Source organism: Anabrus simplex, chromosome 1 (genome assembly GCF_040414725.1).
Source record: "Anabrus simplex isolate iqAnaSimp1 chromosome 1, ASM4041472v1, whole genome shotgun sequence".
NCBI classification, from domain to species: domain Eukaryota; kingdom Metazoa; phylum Arthropoda; class Insecta; order Orthoptera; family Tettigoniidae; genus Anabrus; species Anabrus simplex.
Window position 1 is genome coordinate 1,791,493,039 of NC_090265.1, and position 12,331 is coordinate 1,791,505,369.

Genomic DNA, 12,331 nt, shown 5'->3' on the forward strand with positions numbered 1-12,331 from the left:
ACGGAGAGCTCGGAACATACCACTTAGTCGAGCAGCTCGTCTCCTTTCTCCCAAGTCTTCCCAGCCCACACTTTGCAACACTTTTGTACCGGTAACGCTACTCTTTTGTCGGAAATCACCCAGAACAAATCGAGCTGCTTTTCTTTGGATTTTTTCCAGTTCTTGAATCAAGTAATCCTGGCGAGGGTCCCATACACTGGAACCTTACTTTAGTTGGGGTCTTACTAGAGACTTGTATGCCCTCTCCTTTACATCCTTACTACAACCTCTAATACCCTCATAACCATGTGCAGAGATCTGTACCCTTTATTTACAATCCTATTTATGTGATTACCCCAATGAAGATCTTTCCTTATATTGATACGTAGATACTTACAATGATACCCAAAAGGAACTTTCATCCAGTCAACGCAATAATTAAAACTGAGAGGACTTTTCCTATTTGTGAAACTCACAACCTGAGTTATCATTATACCATTGCCTACTGTCCATCTCACAACATTATAGAGGTCATTTTGCAGTTGCTCACAGTCTTGTAATTTACTTATTTCTCCGTACAGAATAACATCATCTGCAAAAAGCCTTATCTCTGATTCCACTTCTTTAAACATAAAGGTCCAATAATAGCGTATTGAGGAATTTCCCTCTTAATTATTACAGTGACAGATAAAGCTTCGCCTACTCTAATTCTCTGAGTTCTATTTTCTAGAAACATAGCCGCCCAGTCAGTCACTCTTTTGTCTAGTCCAAATGCACTCATTTCTGCCAGTAGTCTTCCATGATCTACCCTATCAAATGCCTTAGATAGGTCAATGGCGATACAGTCAATTTGACTTCCTGAATCCGGGATATTTGCTACAAGATAATCTATGGTCTCAACCACCACGTTGCGGACGTCTTCATGTGGCGTGGCGTCCTTAGGCTGTCTACGTGCCTGTTTCGTCATTATGTTTTACTCTACCAGATGGAAGAGTTCCCCCGATCAATGCTGGGCTATCTATGGCTGATTTTATTTTATTTTAACATGAAAATAGCAAATGTATTCCCAGAGATCGTATGACATCGTACGACATGGAGTGCCGAATGCACTTTTCCCGCCCTTAAAAATTCCGACTACCCTGCCGACTTTAAAACACGATTCTTTTGCTAGTGGCTTTACGTCGCACCGACACAGATAGGTCGTATGGCGACGACGGGGTAAGAAAGGGCTAGGTGGCCGTGGCCTTAATTAGGGTACAGGGTACAGCCTGGTGTGAAAATGGGAAACCACGGAAACAATCTTCAGGTTTGCCGACAGTGGGATTCGAACCCACTATCTCCCGGATGCAATCTCATAGCTCAGCGCCCCTAACCGCACGACCAACTCGCCCGGTGAAAACACGAATTTGGGATTCGGGGCGCTGTCACTCTACCACTGATCCACATCGGCTAAGATGCAAGAAATAAAAAAATAGGTGTCAATTTATGTCGGTAGAAATTACGGAGACAGTAGATATTGTCCACTGGTTGTGTCTGTGTGGAACCCTTCCTACAAGATTTGACTGATCGTGAATACGGAGTTGTTTGCAAGGAGTCCCTCGCCTGTCAAACTGGAGTGGGACTCCGTTACTCCCATAGGTCCGAGGCTTGCTTAATATGTTCTGAGCTCGGTAAATTCTATGAAGCAGGATGCTACCCTACGTGCACAAAGTCCAAGTGAGGATCTCTGCTCTAACGGGTTAACGACCACCGGTGGATTGTATAGTCCTAGCCACCTACCACAAGGAGGGCCTCGGCTCAGAATACGTCCGAGATGCCCACTCCCATTCCGTAGCAACTGGTATATCATGACACTCAGAACCACTTGCTAGGCTACTTAGCCGTTGCCCATGGTACACAAACTAGGAAGATTTATTTAGCGTATGATGCTTCAGTTGACAATCGTTTGAAATGTATTTTACATATAAGTGTTATTAGAAAAATATAAACATATATACATGGATATAGAGTATTTACAGACTAACTAGGAGGTACACACACGCGCACGCACGCACGCACGCACGCACACGCGCGCGCGCGCGCGCGCGCACACACACACACACACACACAACTGCAGGTTCTGAGATTACATCACAAGCTGATGTCAAGTTCTTCCAGCCAAGTGAGTGCCGTAGAGGTTACTTGATGTGGCTCCTCCATAGGCACAGTGAATGCTCGTAGAGGACATTCTTTCACGATGTGGCTGATGGTTTGCACTTCAGCACCACAGTTGCAGGAAGGAGACTCCAACCACACCCATTGGTGTAGTGCAGAAGCAGTTCTTCCAACGCCGCAGAGTATCCTGTTCAATCTAGTCCAGATGGTGCGTGGAAGGTTGAACCCAGGAGGTTTTGCTGTTGGGTCATGCGGGTGTAATCTGGCCCATTCTTGCTTCCATGCTTCGTCAGGTCTAAAAGGTATGTCAGTTAGTTCCCTGGCCAGTAGAGGAGCTACAGCGTTCCCATGGCGGGCCAATCAGAAGCCGCGGAGCGGGTCGCGTGACTACCGACATCGCAGCGCTGGAAATTTCAATTTTGGCGGGAGATTTGAATTTGTAAATAATGCCACATGCTTTTGACAGCTGTCATCCGCCATCTTGCATCGCTAACCTCAGTGGTGCCATCTTGACGGAGCTAAACCTCATACCTTTAGCATGTGGTGGCAGGCAATTTGAAAAATTCCACATGCTCTTGTTTTTAAACAAAGCCACGTGCTTTTGACAGCTGACAGCTGCCATCTTTAAACAACAACGCATCGCTAACCTCAGTGCTGCCATCTTGACGGCATTAAACCTCATAGTTACCACCTTAGGCACGTGGTGGCGGGCAATTTGAAAAATTTCACGTGGTCTTTTTTGTAAACAAAGCCATGTGCTTTTTGACAGCTGTCATCCGCCATCTCGCATCGATAACCTCAGTGCTGCCATCTTGACGGGGCAAAATCCTCATGCATGCCACCTTAGGCACGTGGGCACGCGAATTTTGAAATTCCGCGTCCTCTTATCTTAGGCTAACCTAAGTAAATGGTTATGCTTTATTGACTTCGGGGGAGTACTATCTCCCTAGAGGTCTACCGCCGTAGCGATGTCTCCTCTAACAAAAAAGATTGCCCTGGGGGCCAGGGCACGGCCGCCTCTTAAGAGGCAAGCAAGGATGCGTTGTCTTACACTCGTATTTAGACCTAGAGAATGCTTAGATCATCATGTGCGTGCGCACCTCTTGCTATCTACTGAGGCAAGCAGTAGGAAATGAGTCAACACATTTTTTTGCAGAGTCAGCACCCGAGATCTAGTAGTGAAGCAATCAGGACCCAATGCAAGATTATTGAACCCTAGTATACTAGGTGAGCAATGTCGATTTGCGGATTTTCCATAAGAGTGCGAACCTAACCTTACAGTCACCATCTTGAGGGGCGTAACCTTACTTTAACGGGTAGTTTCCCTTCCCGACGCCTAAGAGAGCAAGCCTAACTTGACATCCGCCATCTTGAAGGGGGTATCCTTAGTTTTACGGCAATTGCCCTTCCCGACGTCAATGGCACAAGATGGCAGCTATACACAGCTCCTTATGAGACGCTTGCGCAAGATGGCTGATGCTCTTATAAGACACCCTAGGGATGCTTGCGCAAGATGGCGGCAGCAAGATGGGCCTATACACAGCTCCTTATGAGACGGCTTAAGGGTGCTTGCGCGAGATGGCTGCTGCTCTTATGAGACGCCCTGGGCACGCTTGCGCAAGATGGCGGCTGTACATGTACATCTATGATGACGTCATCGCTGCAACACGTGCACACCCTTGTCTTCGCGATGCATAGAGCTATGGCTTGACAGAGGCTGACGAAGAGGATTAGGAGGAGGGGAGGAGGAGGAGCTGCCATCTTGCGCAATCGCCCCCAAAGGCCGTCTCATAAGAGGTCATGTATAGCCGGCATCTCTAACAGCATCTTGGTTTAAAAAACTAAGATAATAGTATGTTGAGAAGGGCAGCTCGGTAAGTATGTTGAGAAGGGTAGCGTGCTATTTAACTATGATCGTAAGAAGGGCAGCTTGCTTGCTTGCGACGTGGCTAAGTCTCGCGCTATAATGTTTTACTTCAGTCAAGGTAGTAGTAGTAGTAGTAGTAGTAGTAGTAGTAGTAGTAGTAGTAGTAAGCAATGTGCATGTAGTTAAAGAAGGTGGCTGTCAAAAAAGCACGTGGAATTTTTTCAAATTGCCCACCACCACAGATAGTCGCTAACAACTGTCAAAAAAAGCATGTAGAATTTTTCAAATTGCCCGCCACCTCATTTCAAATGTAGTAGCTAAATATGGCAGCACGGTGCTCTGTTAATTAAAGAGGGCAGCTGTCAGCTTCAAAAAAGCACGTGGTTTTGTTTACAAACAAGAGCTCGTGGAAATTTTCAAATTGCCCGCTACCACATGCAAAAAGTATGAGGTTTAACTCCGTCAAGATGTCAGTACTGAGGTTAGCGATGCGTTGTTGTTGTTGAGGTTTAGTGCCGTTAAGATGGCAGCACTGAGGTTAGCGATGCAAGATGGCGGTTGACAGCTGTCAAAAGCATGTGTCATTGTTTATAAATTCAAATCTCCCGCCAAAATTCAAAAACCTCTGCCAAAATTCAAATTTCCCGCCAAAATTTAAATTTTCTGCGCTGTAATGTCAGCAGTCACGTGACCCGCTCCACGGCCTCTGATTGGCCCGCCGTGGGAACGCTGTAGCTCCTCTACTCTGGCCGTCTTCCAGGCAGGTTTCCGGGATTTCAGTCTCTCAACGGCGTTTTTTTTCTGTATCCTGGTGGATGGGAAGTGAGCTGTTCATCATCACCTTAGTCCATAATCTAACAATGGGCTTTTTGTCGTCTGATGTGAGGAAGATGAATGTGGCTCAGTACGGCTAACCACTGTACAGGAGTGGAGTGCAGGGTGCCAAATATGATTCTCATTGTGTGATGCAGCTGGACATCGACCAGGCGAGTATGGGAATTATTCAGCTATACGGCAGAACGGTATTCAGGTGAAGAATATACAAGTGCTAAAGCAGTTGTTCGCAGTGAATTCGCATCTGCACCCCATGATGTTCCAGCTAGTTTACCCAGAAGGTTGTTTCGACTTTTCAGTTTAGCTGCCAGTTTCTGAAGGTGATGGCGGTAGGTTAGGGATCTATCTAAAGTTACGCCGAGACTTTTGGGGGTAGAATTACACCGCAGTGTGTGATTTCTGAACCTTATTGTCGGTTGTTAGTTTGCATTCCTGTTACTGAGGTGAAACGTAGCTACTTCTGTCTTTAGAGGGCTAGGTATCAATCGCCATTTTGTGAAATAACCGTCCATCTTCTCAAGATCCTGGGATAGGATTCCTTCAGCTTCACTGAAGTCTGCTCTTTGTATGGTGAGGTTGATGTCATCTGCATAGATGAACTTGCGAGATGAGGTTTCTGGAAGGTCGTGTATGTATATGTTGAAGAGAATTGGAGACAGCACAGAACCCTGTGGCAAACCATTTTTGAGTTTGTGGAAATGACTGCGGACATGTTCTGTATGAACCTAGAAAAATCTATTTCCCAGCATATTTTTTATTAGAGTATAGATCTTGAGACATGGTATTGCTCTGCTGAGTTTCAGGAGGAGGCCTTCTTTCCAGACTGTGTCATAGATGGCCGTAAGATCGAGGAACACAGAGGCACTTTTCTTCTTCCTCTCAAATCCATTTTCTATACAGGAAGTCAAAGCGAGCAACTGATCGCTGCAGTCACGACCATGACGAAAACCAGCTTGCTTAATCAGAATGAGGCATTCAATCGTAGGAGCTATCCTGTTAAAAACCAGTCTTTCCAGAAGCTTGTAATTTACGCTTAGTAGGGCTATTGGTCTATAGCTTTGGGGTAATTTGGGATCCTTGTCTGGTTTCAAGATAGCGATAATTTTAGTTTTCTTAAACAAGGGAGGCAGTCGGCCAGACTGCATAACATTACTAAAGAAAGAGGCAAGCCAGCGCTTGGTTGCTGGACCACAGTTCTTTAAAAGTTCTGGGAATATGGCATCAAGTCCGGCAGCTTTACCACTACGAAGGGAGTCGAGACCATTTTGTATCTCTTCTGAGGAAAACGGACTTGAATATTGGTCATTTGGTTGGATTTCTTGTTTTCTCTGCCTTAGTTCCGACTTAACTTGCTTTGTGAATTTCTTATTCCCCGGTGCCCGTGATACAGAGACTAGGTGGTTTGCTATAGTTTCCACATTAATGGAGGTCTGCATCCTCAGTGGTGTGGAAGTTGGATCTAGTGTACGGATGAGTGACAACGCTTTTCTACTAGAGTGTGTGAAGTTGAGATCTTGTACTGCTGTTATCCACTTCTCTCTTCTAGCATTATCTAGAGATTTCAGAAGTTCAGTTGCTTTCTCCTGACTGTTTTCTTCTAAGTATTCAACAGACAAGCGACTTGTTTCCTCGTTCCAACCAGGTACGTAATTCTTCCCATAGCCACAAAGAATGGTTCTTTCTGCAACTGATATGATTAGCCCAACAAACCTCCAGAAATTTTCTGGCGTTGGAGCTATCCACCTAATGTTGGCATCTGTGTGCAAAGCATATGTCTTCCAGTCAGCTTTCTGGAAGTTCCATCTAGGTATGGGTCCGACCTAATAACAGGGATCTGAAGACCAACTCTATAGATTATGGGTCTGTGTTGGCTCCGAGGGAAATTGTTTAGTACCTGTCTGTGTATTGAGGTAGTTGTCATAAGGTTATGGGAGGCAAAACAGAGATCTGGCGAATTGTCTTTTTCCCAACGACCATAGCGGAATGTTCCTTTGTCCTTGGCATCGTACACTAGCTTAAGATATCTTACACCCATCCATTCAAATAGCCTGTCTCCATTTTCATCGCACTCATCATATCCCCATAGCGTGTGGTGGCTGTTGAAGTCTCCAAGAATGATGCTGTTTTCTGGAGGTACCAATATTCTGTGCTCTGGCCAGCTGACGCTAGGTGCTTTATATACGTTAGTAATCACGACATTATCTACCTTTATAGATTAGGAAAAGAATGCTTCGTTTGTAACGTGTTCCATTACTTCACAGTTCACTACATCTTTCTTGACAAATATGGCTATGCCATACATAGGATCATTCTCTGTGGATGTGGTAGTACTTCGGGAAACTCACACTGAAGATGACCAGCAATTGAAACATAGGGGATAAAATTCTAGGATACCAACTAGCGACAGCAGTGAACTAGGAATATGCAGTAAAGCTAATGCAATTAGGTCGCAGTTGCGATCAACAGTACTCTGTAAGGAAGAAGTCAGCTCAAGGACGAAACTATCTTTACATCGGCCTGTTTTCAGACCAACTTTGCTTTATGAGAGTGAAAGCTGAGTGGACTCAGGATATCTTAGTCATACGTTAGAAGTAACAGACATGAAAGTAGCGAGAATGATTGTTGATACAAACAGGTGAGAACTATGACAGGATGGTACTCGGAATGTGGTGATAAGGGATAATTTAGGAATGAACTCGATGGGTGAAGCTGTACGCATAAACCGGCATCAGTGGTGGGGTCAAGTGAGGCGAATTGAGGAGGATAGGTTACCTAGGAGAATAATGGATTCTGTTGTGGAGGATAAGAGGAGTACAGGGAGACCAGGACGACGATGGTTCGATTCAGTTTCTAACGACTTGAAGACATGATTTCTAGAACTAAACGAGGCCATAGATCTCATTACAAACAGAAGTTTGTGGCGGCGCTTATAAATTCACAGAGGCTTGCGGACGGAAGGCTGAAATTCATAACGGTCTGTAATGATGATGTACCAGGTGGCTCACGGACGCCGTACTTTCTACTTATAAATATCCCGCATGCATAAGTGATGTGTGGGGTGTCTACCAACTGATTTTAATAGGGGAACTACTGGCAGCGGGCAGGTTACGTCAGAATATGAAGAGATAAGAAACAGATTCACACTCGCAGCATGTTACTCAGCGCGGCTGGTCGAATGCACCCCTTACATTAGTAAACATCGTTTTCGACCGCATAGTTCTAGGCTGGTGTAGGCTACAGCCGCACTATATTTGCTGTCTGCATATCGGCAGTAGCTAGTGTGATCAGCAGCGGTGAATAAACAGACATTATTTTAATCTGGACAATCTGGTCGGAATGCAACAGAAGCTCCAAACAGACATATGCCTTCTACATACGTACTTCACCGACTGTCCCTCCTCACCGCACCCCCTAATCGCCGCTACTGTTTGTAGACACGCCAAAGGTGTAGACAAGGAAATCTAATAACTTATTTATTTATACACGTGTAGACATTCAACTCGATAAAAGAGATGATTGCATAGAACAAAAACGAATACTGTTGTGTGAACATGAAGAGCAGAGTGTTGGGACGGACACAAACACCCAGTTACCGAGCCGGAAGATTTAATCAGAAGAGATTAATATACCCGACACGGCCTGGAATCGAACCCGGGACCCTCTGAAGAAGGCCAGTACGCTGACGATTCAGCCAATGAGTCGGACAAGGGCAATTAACGAGTACGTCCTGTTCATAATCAGACTAAAGCAAGGCCTACCTGAGTTAAGTTTGTAGCTCAACAACATTTATATTTTCGTAGGTACTGAGCGATAGTTCAATATCGCGCTGAGCCTTATCTATTCAGTCGAAATGAGAAGACAATTTGATGTTACTTGTTTATTAAATTAGCTGATTATTCCTATGTACAACTGTTGACAAATTACATCTCTACTATGATCAGAGATCGAACCCGTGATCCGAGACGTGCGAAGCCTGAGAGCTTACTAGTCTGTAGCTGACTGTTTGTCGAATGAGTAATGGGCCTTATGAGACTGTTGGTTTTATACGCTTAGCTTTCAGGTTACAATCACGTGTCAGTCCACTGGAAAACAATCTTACATTTTTTGACAAGATGGGTTAGTGACGTATAGTTGAGCAATATTGCAACACACTTGTGAAATATTGCAGTAAGTCGTGAGTGCCTCCAGATCTGAACAACACATATTTTCTCAGAAAAGGAGGGTAACCTTGTTATTGTCAAAGTTTGTTATTCTCAAGAAACTCATGTTTCTTGGAGAGTGCTTCCTAAATGAAATAGTATGAAGCAATATAATTTTACCTCCTTGTGAAACGGCCAAGTATGATTTTAGTTAGTGGCTTATAATATAATATATATTTAAAATCCCAAGTTCTGGATTGTGAAAGTCCTGGACTCGACACTAGTTGTCGGGATACATAATTCCTCCACCATCAGTTGCTTATTACTGTCCTCGGTAATATCTTTGTTATTTTTACATTGTACATTTTACATAGGTTACATAGTTGATACAGTATTTTCTTAAAGATTAACAAAATAATACATAGCCTTCACGGAGGAAAATGATATTGAAGTCCTCACTATAGAAGTAGGTAGCTGCACCATCTCTCTCTGTATAAGCCACCTGGAGTTGAATTTACTGTTAGTAATCCTTCCAATTTTCAGAATCAACACACGAAAATAGTAATTGGGGATTTCAATTGCCATAGTAATGTGTGGGGTTATGAATACGAAGATGAGAGTGGTATAGCAGTGCAAGAATGGGCAGAAGCAAACTACCTAACTCTCATTCATGATGCTAAACTACCAGCTTCATCTAACAGTGACAGATGGAGACGAGGATATAACCCTGATCTGATTTTCAGCAGTAATAATATTAGCCAACAATGTGTAAAGTATGTCTGCAACCCAATACCTAACACGCAGCATAGACCAATAATGTGCCAGATGTATGCAGCAGTCAGACCACAGAGTGTTCCATTCCGAAGGAGGTATAACTTCAAAAAGGCAAACTGGTCAAAGTTTGCAGAGATGTCAGATGCTGAAGTGTCCATCATCCAGCCAACACCAGAGTGTTACGATACTTTTGTTGATGCCGTAAAGGAATGCTCCAGAAAGTCCATACCTAGAGGCTGTCGGACGTGGTATGTCCCTGGCCTTACCTCAGACCTTGTTGCCCAGCTTACGGAATATGCAACTTTGTTTGAAGAAAATCCCCTAGGAGAAAAGACAGTGGAAGTTGGGAACAATCTCGTGTCATCATTGACAACATCAAAACGGAATCAGTGGATGAAAACTATTGAAAGTATAGATCTTACGAGAGATAGCCATAAAGCCTGGATATTATTGAAACACCTTAACAATGATCCAACGAAGACTACCCAACATTTCAATGTCACTGCAAATCAGATAGCACACCAACTGCTCTTAAATGGGAAAGCAACCAATAAAATACGAAGGCCAAATATACAGAGGAAGGTTCAAGAAGAAAGAAGTGACCTCACTGTCCCCTTCACCATGTTGGAGTTGGAAAAAGTCATCAAAGAATGTATAATGGAAAATCAGCGGGTCTAGATGACATTCGAGTAGAACAGATAAAGAAATTTGGGCCTAAAACCAAAGAATGGGTTCTGCAACTCTTCAATAGATGTGTGAGCAGAGGTCAGATACCAAGGACATGGCGAAAAAGTACAGTAATTGCTTTGCTCAAACCTGGCAAGGAAGGAAATCATCCTAAAGACTTCAGACCTGTTACCCTTTTGTGTCATCTATATAAATTACTGGAAAGGATGATCCTAAATCGCATTCAACCCATGATTGACCCTCTCCTCATACCACAAGAAGCTGGATTTCGTCCGGGTAAGAGCTGCACTGAACAACTACTGAATCTTACACAATTCGTTGAGGATGGCTTTGAAAGACGCAAGGCGACAGGTGTAGTCTTTGTAGATTTGACTGCAGCGTATGACACCGTCAACCATCAACTTCTGTTAGTTAAAGTCTACAATCTGACCAAGGATATTAAGATAACCAGATTTATCGCAACCCTTCTTCAGAACCGTAGGTTTTTTGTGGACTTCCAAGGGCAGCGCAGTCGGTGGAGGATTCAAAGAAACGGTTTACCTTAAGGAAGTGTGCTGGCACCAATCCTCTTTAATATATACACGAATGACCAGCCGGTAGCTCCAAATAGCAGAAGTTTCTTGTATGCTGATGATCTTGCTCCGGCAACACAATGTACAGACTTTGAGACAGTGGAAAGGAATCTAACCATCGCCCTCGAAAGTTTGTCATCTTATTACAAGGCAAACCAGTTAAGGCCTAACCCTATGAAAACACAAGTTTGTGCCTTTCATCTGAAAAATAGGGAAGCTCATCGTAAGCTGCATATAGTGTGGTCAGGTGTTGAGTTACAATACTGTGAAACTCCAAAATACCTAGGAGTGGCGCTTGATAGAGCTCTTACATTCAAGAAACACTGCATGAACACTAAATTTAAAGTTTCCGCCAGGAATCATCTTCTACGTAAATTATCTGGATCAGAATGGGGCAGTCAACCAAAAACTATTCGTGCTTCCGCCATGGCACTATGTTATTCTGCAGCGGAATATGCCTGCCCTGTTTGGAACAATTCATCTCATGCCAGACAGGTAGACATATCACTTAATGAGACCTGTAGACTTGTCACAGGTTGTCTAAAGTCTACTCCAACTGAAGAACTCTATCGTCTTGCAGGAATAGCACCACTCGGTGTGCGAAGAGAAGTAGCTGCCAATAAGGAAAGGACAAAGGTTAAGCACGAAAGTACTCATCTACTGCATGGACATGAGCTTCCAGTACAGAGACTGAAATCTAGGAAGAGCTTCCTGCGAACATCTCAGGAACTTATAGTACCAGCTGAGAAGGCAAGGATACAGCTATGGAAGACGAAGATCCCCAAGGCTCTGAGCAGATGGCGGTTGAGGAACGTTTGCCACCCGGTTGCAATGAGAGCTGGACAAACTGGAAATCTCTCAATAGGTTGAGATCAGGAGTGGGAAGGTCCAAAGTTAATTTGGCAAGATGGGGCTTCATCAATGGCGACAACTCCAAGTGTGACTGCGGAGAAGATCAAACCATCCAGCATATGCTTCAGTGTCCGCTGTGTCCATCTTCGTGCACGCAAGATGACCTGCATCGAGCTACAAAGAGAGGACTCGAAGTAGCGTTGTATTGGTCCAAGATTATTTAAATGTTACTTGAAATTGTTGTAACTGTTTTCTTTTTTGATGTATCTGACACGAGAATAATAATAATAATTACAGTCGTATATGTAAAATGCCTTGTAGTAGTATTACCTTTCGGGACAGGTGTTAGGTCTGATTTCAGTTTCTTTACATCAAGGTGGGAGAAATGGAATTTTATTTCATTCCTTACATAGGGTTCGTCTTGGATTGATATGAGTGGGAATGAGTACACATAATTTCTTGGATGTTGTTGC